This window comes from Electrophorus electricus, chromosome 11 (assembly GCF_013358815.1).
Source record: "Electrophorus electricus isolate fEleEle1 chromosome 11, fEleEle1.pri, whole genome shotgun sequence".
Taxonomy (NCBI): Eukaryota; Metazoa; Chordata; class Actinopteri; order Gymnotiformes; family Gymnotidae; genus Electrophorus; species Electrophorus electricus.
Genome location: NC_049545.1, coordinates 23797425 through 23807408, shown reverse-complemented (window position 1 = coordinate 23807408; position 9984 = coordinate 23797425). Strand labels below are relative to the sequence as shown.

At 44.8% G+C, this 9984-nt stretch overlaps 1 long non-coding RNA gene across 1 annotated transcript; it reads right to left on the bottom strand.

The window, feature by feature from the left end:
- Window positions 1-3925: 3925 nt before the first annotated feature.
- LOC113580375 lies at window positions 3926-8953 on the bottom strand. Its single transcript, XR_003410961.2, has 4 exons — window positions 8817-8953; window positions 8567-8696; window positions 4301-4414; window positions 3926-4065 (listed from the first exon to the last, which is right to left on the bottom strand). It is a non-coding gene; the product is annotated as an uncharacterized LOC113580375 (long non-coding RNA).
- Between the last annotated feature and the right edge of the window lie 1031 nt (window positions 8954-9984).

The window sequence follows — 9984 nt, the reverse complement described above, 5'->3', positions numbered from 1 at the left end:
TGTCTGCATTATCTGGTCTTAGTGTGTGTGCGCCCAATGGGGAAGGAGTCAAAGCGTAGATCATGCGCAACGTAGCAGCCATATCTGATTCAAGACCAAACCACCTAAAATGTGTGTGTGTGTGTGTGTGTGTGTGATTTTAAAATACTAGCAACATTCTGCTTGGCAGTTAATAATTATCATTGGCATGCTCTGACAAATTACATCTAAATACAGCGGTTGTGACTCAGACATACCTAGCAGCAGCACAGTTTACCGACAGGGGCAAATGCACCACTTCACACACTTCAGACCCCCTAACTCTGTGATCCACCCGCCCTGGTGAACATCATCCTTGCATACGGCATGCCAGCCATGACAATAACTCGCTGAGTCGTTTGAGTATTTTCTTACATGTTCTGCAGCTGAATAAAAGTAAGTGTGTGTGTGTGTGTGTGTGGGGCCCAGGGGCAGGGGGCAGGATCGGGGGTCGTGTCATGTGAGGACCCTGTGCCCTGGACACAGCCTCTGCTTAGTGTCAAAATCAGAGCTCATTGAAAACATGATTAAATAAGTGTGACTGACCCCTGTGTGGGTCCCGCATGGGTCCCGCGTGGTGTCTGCCGTCACCTGTCAGGGGAGACGGGCCCAGGCTGGCCCGCGCTTGCAGCTGCATTTTATTAAAATATTTACCATCAGTCCTGCCTGTCGCACGCAGAAAATGAGAAACAGTTCAATCAATAAACAGCAAAGTCCAATTACGCCAAAGTGCAAATTATAGATTCAGCGAGATGCTGAGGACAGGGCTGATTCCAGCACTCCCTCTCTCCCTCTCTCCCTCCCTCGTTCGCCAGCGCTCTATCGTTCTTGCACTCTTCCTCCTTCCTTTCCCACCTCAAAAATATGAAATTCTAATGTTTTGAGCCACGAGCCATTTCAAATGTAGTGACTGTGTGTGTGTGTGTGTGTGTGTGTGTGTGTGTGAGAGAGAGAGAGAGAGAGAGAGAGAGGTGCCATTTGAATTTGCACATTTTTGGATATATTTTTTTTTGCGGGGGTTCATGAAAAATGTATCTATTATTTCATTATTTTAATCGAACCGGAATTACAAAATGTGCCCACGAGTACAGCAGGAGATCCCACCAGGAGATCCTTGGGTTCAATCTCCATAAATGAACTGAGGTCAGGTGCTTGAGTAACGGTCCTCCATGTACAAGCCCAATGTTAATACGTACAAATGCCACCATATGTCGGTAACCGTCATGTCACTACGCACCAGTTCATTACAACAACACCCAGTGTTTGTTCAGGGCTTGTTCATGTTCCTTTTATCAAACCACAGAGCTCCAATTTGCTTTGGAGCTACGCAGGCTACCATTCCAAGACTTTCCTTACTTGGGTCTTGGAAGGGCGAAGATTCCCACTCTAACCATATCTAATAAACAAAAGGGTGTTGAAGGAGTGCTGAAGGATTTGCCCTGGTGGGTGTTGCATAAAAATGTTAAATTAGAAACAAGCGCTGGCTGACAGACCCAGAAACACAAGGAATCGACAAGAAAAACCCACACTGGATGTCAGATGGTCACAGGATGAATTCATCAGGGCGAGGCATCACACATCCAACTAGCCCACAGGCTTGTGGAAGTCAGCTGATCAGGGACTGGGGTGAGGTGGTCCTCCCTTGGGAGAGCTAAGGGGGTGTTCAGAGAGGCTGCGCTCCACACACGGGACAACGAGGGTCCTGCAAGCTGTTTCCGTTTGCTACAGGCAACAATTCACTGGAGCAGGAGCTCACAGGCCTGGGGCCAGGCCGTGACACCCCCCCCACACACACACAAACACAGACACCCACACCATGGCAAAACATCACACAATATAACCCCTCCGCCATGGACGTCACTGCCAAAAGGCCTGGGATGAAGTGCGTTCAAATCCAGCGCGTAAACTTTGCCACTCCAACCCCGGACCGCTGTGTGCAAACAGCCGCTAGCCGTGGTGTGTGTGTGCACCTCGCTGGTGGGAGGAGTTCACAGCAGGAGGAGACGCAGCCGCCTGGGCCACCGACACCGGCAGACAAAGAACACACGTCCTGAACAGCCTTTAGCCTCACCTCAGATGAAAACACACACGCACGCATGGACACACACACACACACACACACACACACACACACACACACACACACACACACACACACACACCCCATTTCTGCACAGTCCTCCAGGTCATGAGCAGAATATGCTTAGGAACACTGATGTAATCACTCACACACACACACACACACACACACACACACACACACACACAACTGTACACAGGGGAGACTCATCAGCTCTGATTTAAGCATGTGTCAATATGTTGCTGAAACTGAAGCTTCAGTGCTTAAGCTGACAAAAGTTAGGCCAAAGTGTGTGTGTGTGTGTGTGTGTGTTTCTACAATCCTTTCAAATGGTTAAAATCAACAGATCAAGCGTATTAGGTTGCCAGTTACGTGATTGAAATGTGCATATGCAGGAAACTTGAAATCTTCAAAAAAGAAATGTTCTAAACGCAGATATCTGAAGATTTTATGGAGTAACAGTAACATGATGTGGAGGTGGTGAAGTATAAAAGGTTTCCAGGGAAACCTTCACAGCTGATGAAGAACGTGTGTGTGTGTGTGTGTGCATTATGTTTTCATTATTTTCTTGCGTTGATCACAGTCCTCACAGTGCCCCCATATCTCTTACAGAAACGACTGCCTGGCTGATTGGGTCTTGGTGTCCAGTGTGTGTACAGGAGTGACACCTTTACCAGTAACTGAATGCAATGCTTTGTGTATGTGTGAGTCTGCAGCCATGATTGTGTGTGTGTGTGTGTGTGTGTGTGTGTGTGTGTGTGTGTGTGTGTGTCAGGGATGGGGGGGAATCGGTTCCCAGCTGCATTAGCCCAGCAGTGAGCCCAGGACACATCAACATCTTAATCAATACAGCAGAGTCAATTACAGAGGAAGCACACGCTTAAGCAGGACCTGATTATCGGCTCCACGTTCAGTCCAGCACATGGACCGATCAATGAGGGACCACGTGTGCCGTACATCTAACACACACACGAGAACAGAGACGCAAGGATGATGAAGGGGACAATCTCACACACACACACAAAAGCAAATGAAGGCTTGTGAAATACTGGCATGTCATAATTCACAAAAGTAAAGCCACAGTAAAATCTACTTTATGCAGTTTACAGTTGTCGGTATTTAACTGCAGTGGCTCGGTTTCTCCAGGCTCATGGTGAACTCCTGCCGTTTTCCTCCAGCGCAGTCAGCATGCAAGTCTGTAAAAATGAGACGCGAAAGGTAGCGGCAGCACAGAGGCACGAGATGGTCCAGTGTAGATGCAGGTTCTGAGACAGCATCTTACACTCACTATGATATTTCCTCCCATTCTGCTTGGTCTGTCAGTTAAGCTGCGGTGTCTGCAAGTGTGTGTGTGTGTGTGTGTATGTATGCACAGGATGCTCTGCCTTCTCCTGTGGATCTCTGTTACAGCCTGAGCTTCTTTCACTCAGATAATCTCATTTATTTCCTATTCTGACAAATTAAATCCAAGAAAGGAAGACAGACACAAGAAGAGAATAGTCAAGAAATTGTTTTAAGCAAGGGTTGTTTTGTTTTTTATTTTTAATCTCAAACTGCCAAACCACCAGTGAAAGCTTGCACAGGGCAGTGCCAGCCGGTGGGTGAATCGGAGAAATATTGATTTGATTATGTAAAGGCTCTGAGACAGACGAGGAACTCTTGTCTCACCTAAGTCTCATGGGCACTGAATGCTGGAGAAGGACGCGTAGGAGAAGAATAAAGATCTTTATACTATCCCACATAAAAGCGTCATTACTTTCTTCAAAGTCCAAATCATCTTTCCCTCTTCACGCCACACAGTTGCCTTTTCTTCTCGTCTCCTTTTCTTTCTCTGTCTCGCTTTCGTCTCACACCCCTCCCCCACCACCGCCTCTGGATTAACTGGGACGTAATTAGTGCCCGTGCGCTTTGGTGTTGAGGTTTAAACCCCTCGGGGAGAGGTCTGGTGGGGATATGGTGCACGCTACCTGTTAGCGGGTTAACCAGAGAGAGAGAGAGAGAGAGAGAGAGAGAGAGAGAGAGAGAGAGAGAGAGAGAGAGAGAGAGAGAGAGAGAGAGAACACTTGCATTCTGATCTGTGGCACCCTCTTCTGGACCCTGTTTCCAACTGTGCACCTCATCAAAGGACCAGTGGAGAGGATCTCTGTGGTTGCACGCGCACACACACACACACACACACACACAGGAATAACTCGCGCTCACCACTGTTCCCGTGAAGCGTCCGACCACAGGCCGAGACTTTACCACACCATCAAAGCAGAGCTTCCAGAGCTTGAAGAACGTATCTGCAGGCTGCTCGTCCTACTGTTTACACTGCTGATGGAAAACACAGCGAAATGCACATTTCAGAGACACATCAGGGGATATGGTCTGAAAAGCTGGGAAAGGTCACAGAAACACACACACACACAGACTAGTAGAGGACTGAGTGCAGAACGGCGGCCAAGCAGATGTAAATGGTGTAAACTGAAACCTTAAAAATGGTGAAAGGGAAGGGTTTGCACGGCATTCTGGGTAAGGCTGATCTCTGCAGAGGTGGCAGAGTGTTCCCCCTGGTGGGCTGAGGTCTAATTGGGCCACCTTTTTAAGAGCATTTACATCTGATATGCAGGAGACCAATTTACCATCTCATAATTACGATTCCACCTCTAGGAGCTCATCCAGGCAGCAATCATTATTGGTGGGCATGGCATCTTATGTAAAATTAAAGAAAACCTCCCCGATCATACAAAAATGCAGACAGCTGGATAGAATACGCCTTATTTCAACGCGTGATTAGGTGTAGAAAAACTGAGTTGGAATAACACAAGTCGTTAGGGCCTCTCCATCTCCACACCCCCACCCCCACCCACACCATGCATATTTGAGTCTGCCGAACCTCCCATGAATTTAAAGTGGCCTAAATGTTTGTTCATCCTGCAATGCAAAACAGATTTGAGTGAAGTGATAGTCGCACTATGTATCACAGAGCTGGAGGGAGAAAAAACACATCCCATCTCGCCAGTATGGGGTTTTAAAAATTATGATAGTAAGACAACCTCTAAAATATCTAGAAAATTTTATATGACTTAAAAATATGTCATCTTTAACAAATTACTTGGGCTATAGAATGGTGCTTTGTAAATAAAATGTTTTATTTTTATAAGTAATTAAAAAAAATAAAATTATTAAATTATTATTATTATTATTATTATTGTTATTATTATTGTTATTATAATTTAATTATTAGTATTAACACCCTACATTTCCATATTTATAAAGTCATTTACATTTTTATCCCTCGTTATAATTTTGCTTTAATCCAAACAAACAGTAAATGTGTTGGGAATTTATTTTTATGTAATTTAAATAAGAAACTCCACTGATGTAAAATTCCAAAAATGTAATTATTTGTTCTTTTAAACGACAAATGCAGCAACAACACATTTTTATTTCTATGTCAAAGATGACATACTAAATTGAAATTTAAGAAATTATTTATGTTGGAAAATTATATTGTTGTGTATTGAAAGACTAAACTGTACTAAATTGTACAATAACTTTAACTAAATCAACATTTTACAAACATTTAAAAAGCACACAGGAATGATATTAGTGTTGCCCAACGGATTAACATGGATTTAATCAGAGGGTTAAAATGAAGCAAAAATCAACAACTGAGCACATGTGGTGTATTTACACATAAAGGTGAAATGTGTAGCCGTTGACTGACAGAGGGGGACACACGCTGTCCTTACCGGAGACCAAGACCTCCTCTCTCCAAGATGAAGGAGAGCTGAAGCTCTTAATTAGCAGGTGTTTGCATTTCAAATCAGGCGTCTGTCTTGAATGAAGATAATACCACTTCATCTAAAACAGCCACGTTATTAGCATCACCCACAGTAATGGCACTTTTCAAAATCAATTTGCCATAGATTTTCTGACCTTTATTAATTTTAATAATGTGAACATAATAATTAGTAATTTTATTTCAATCTGCTCATTATAGAAATGCAAATAATGTAATTATGGCCTAAAATTGCCTTTCTAACCTGTAATTCTGGGTATCATTTTTTAATCATATTAATTGTGGTGTACAGTTATTTAAAACAGTGTGCGTCCCAAATTCAAAATACAAATTAGAGCCATTTTTCATTTCTGAGCTAAGCATTTCCAGGAATATAAACTAGTTCTTGACCAATTACAGTTAAACGTTCCTAATCTCTATTTTTGGAAGTGCTTTTGGGTTCCCCAACAAGGGCCACACTGACCTCCAACACATGTTTGCCAGAGTTTCCATGCAGATCTGAAGATATTTAATGACTGTGCAGTGCGTTTGATTAACTGTGAAAAGGGAATTTTCGGACAACTGTGGAAGGAGTTGTGGTAGTATGACTGTGGTTCTAGAACACTGAGGTACGTATGGCGTATAGTGTTAATGTTCTAGAATATGGAGGTACATATGGTGTATAGTACTAATGTTCTAGAACACTGAGGTACGTATGGCGTATAGTGTTAATGTTCTAGAATATGGAGGTACATATGGTGTATAGTACTAATGTTCTAGAACACTGAGGTACGTATGGCGTATAGTGTTAATGTTCTAGAATATGGAGGTACATATGGTGTATAGTACTAATGTTCTAGAACACTGAGGTACGTATGACGTATAGTGTTAATGTTCTAGAATATGGAGGTACATATGGTGTATAGTACTAATGTTCTAGAACACTGAGGTACGCATGGCGTATAGTGTTAATGCTGCAGAACACTGAGGTACGCATGGCGTATAGTGTTAATGCTGCAGAACACTGAGGTACGCATGGCGTATAGTGTTAATGTTCTAGAACACTGAGGTACGCATGGCGTATAGTGTTAATGTTCTAGAACACTGAGGTACATATGGCGTATAGTATTAATGTTCTAGAACACTGAGCTAAGTATTGTGTTGCAAACCCAGGACCTCTCAGACTTTGCCGCTTAAAGGGAAACTTTAACCACTAGACCAAAGGACAGAAATGTTGCACAAATGAATCATTCACCTTTCATCAGCAGAAGAAGGAATAGTGTTGGGGGCTTTTGCAAATGTCAACCTGTTGTTCATTCTTCATACAGCCCTAATCAAGAAGCCTTTGAAGTATCTGGGGTTTTTATAATTATTATTTACTTAGTTTGGGTGGGCAACAATAATAGAAAAAAAGAAAAACCCAAAACAGGATCCAAGTATGACCAATCGTTGTCTGACAAACACCAAAACAGGATCCAAGTATGACCAATCGTTGTCTGACAAACACCAAAACAGGATCCAAGTATGACCGATCGTTGTCTGACAAACACCAAAACAGGATCCAAGTATGACCGATCGTTGTCTGACAAACACCAAAACAGGATCCAAGTATGACCGATCGTTGTCTGACAAACACCAAAACAGGATGCAAGTATGACCGATTGTTGTCTGACAAACACCAAAACCAGCACCATAATCATCAAATTGTTGCTGGGTTTTTTATTTTGTACCAGTGAAGAAAAGGAATCGATAGCAGTGGCTCAATGCCATGATGAAGCGTATTACGGAGCCGTGAAGGATGGGGTACGATGGACAGATCACAGGCAGGACACAGCCATGCCAGCAGCTTCTCAGCCCTGTCCGTTTATCATTAGCACGGAGAGAGTGATCGAGTGAGTGAGAGGAAAAACAGACGGGGGGGTGAGGGGTGGGAGAGGTAGCGTTATTACCAACACATCAGTCATGTCATGTATTGTGATTTAACCGGAGGTGGTCACTCTCAGATCGCATGGCTCTCTCTCTCTCTCCCTCCTCTCAGTAACACTAATGTCATTTACAGCCCCTGTGGAACTACATTACCCACGGTTCCATCCATCTCCTCAAATCAGCACCTGGGTTTGACCCATGCAAGGCCTGAATCAGGGCTCGTTAAGTGACTTCAGCAGCGCAGTTAGCAGGTAATGAACTTAGGCAGGAGGGGAGGAGCCCGCACCCTGGAACATGAGACCAGGCACAGGACGTGTCCTGTGGGTGAGATGGGTCAGGCCGTTCACCGCCACCCAGCAGCGCTTAACGTGAGGGCAAGGGTCACATTATCTGCAGGGGTCTTGGGTTGCCAGTTCCGTATGACATCCACCAGCACGCAGAGTGTCTGAGATCGCAGAGACCCTGTGATTAACGAGATGCCTTCAGATCACACAGAGAAGGTGGATACTGTGTTGTTACTACAAGGTCCTCACCGAGCCCAGGCTATTCAAACATATCTGGTGAAAAAAAAAAAAAAAAAGTTCGATACACATGAAAAGCAGCAGCAGACATGATGAGCCTGAAGTCACGCTCTTACAGCACGTAAGAAAAATCCCAAATCGGGCCATACGCAGGATTTTAAGATCACGTCTTAGGTCTCTTCACGCTACTGTGGGAAGAGCAGCACTCGTAACGACGGTTTCATTTTTTTTTTAAGGATTTTAAAGCTGACATACTTTTGTCATAAGGTCTGCAGTTCCCCGGGGTCCGGCTCTAAAGGCCAGCCCCGCCGGCGTGTCCACCAAGCTCAGCGAGTCAGAGAAGGTACAACAAGCCCTCTCCTGTCCTCCTTCACCACACACGCACCTACGCAGAATTAAAAACCAAAAGGACAAACAAGCAATACTGCGTTTTTAAAGACCAGACCTGCTCATATGAAGGAAATAAAAGGCAATGCACGAATGGCAATAAACCTGGGATAATGACCTTGAGTTGCCAAAGCGATATTTTTTCTTCCCATTTAATTGCGGCTTGCGTGTCGTCCCCCCCTCACGTTTCATGTTGTTGGGCGCGTTTGAAAGCGCGCACAGCTGTGAGGGAGAAGGGACAGAATCCTCACGCACTCCCAGGGCCCAGTGAAAGGGAAGAGCGCGTCACTGTGCCAACGCCGAAGACTTGGACTCATTAGGTGCTTGAGCGGCGCAAACATTACCTTAAATGGCAAAGCCAGAGAGAGAGAGAGAGAGAGAGAGAGAGAGAGAGAGAGAGAGGGAATGAGAGAGCAGGAGAGAGAGAGAGAGAGAGGGAATGAGAGAGAGAGAAGGAATGAGAGAGAGAGAGAGAGAGAGAGAGAGAAAAAGAGAGAGAGAGACATTCTGGCACAGACCAGTGACGGCTTGTTTCAATTAAGAGGAATCAAACATTGCAGGTATGTACAGCAACCGGGGGGGGGGGGGGGGGGGGGGGGGGGGGAGTTATGGACAGAAAGGGGGGATATCAAATCTCCTGTGGAAAAAATAAATAAAACGAAGCCATAGTAGGACAAAGAAAAGAGACATTTTGGCAAATGGCTGCATGTGGAGTAATGACGTCAATTTTGAGACGTTTTTCTTAAAGGCCTCCCTGACGTAAGCGTGCAGGACATGACTTTCTGCTGGGTTTCCATGACTCGTCAGTCATACAGATCGCAGGAACGAGTGTGCGGGATTAGTGGTGTGATCCTAGCAGAACATCGGGACAGAGACGAGACGTCCTGCATCTGAGGCTGTCCGGCCTGTCTGACCTAAACAAGCAGCTGGAGGACCAGCAACGGAGACGATTCATACTGGACGTAGCTGAAGATTCAGGAACGCATCCTTTACAGCGCGGTGGACTGTTGTGTGTATGCCCACACACACACACACACACACACACAAACACACACACACACCACACACCACACACCACACACACAGGCTGTTCTTACAATTCAGGGCACGGCGACGCGTCCCTACGCAAGATTCCCGCGTGTTAATTTTCCACTGCAGTGCTGCTCCGACACCACGTTCTAAAAGTCTGAGTGTCCTGTTAGCTCTTTAGTCTCTTTAGTCACATCACTTACACATGCCAACATCCAGAATCAATACAATATTTTTCTCCCAATAAATAATGTAGG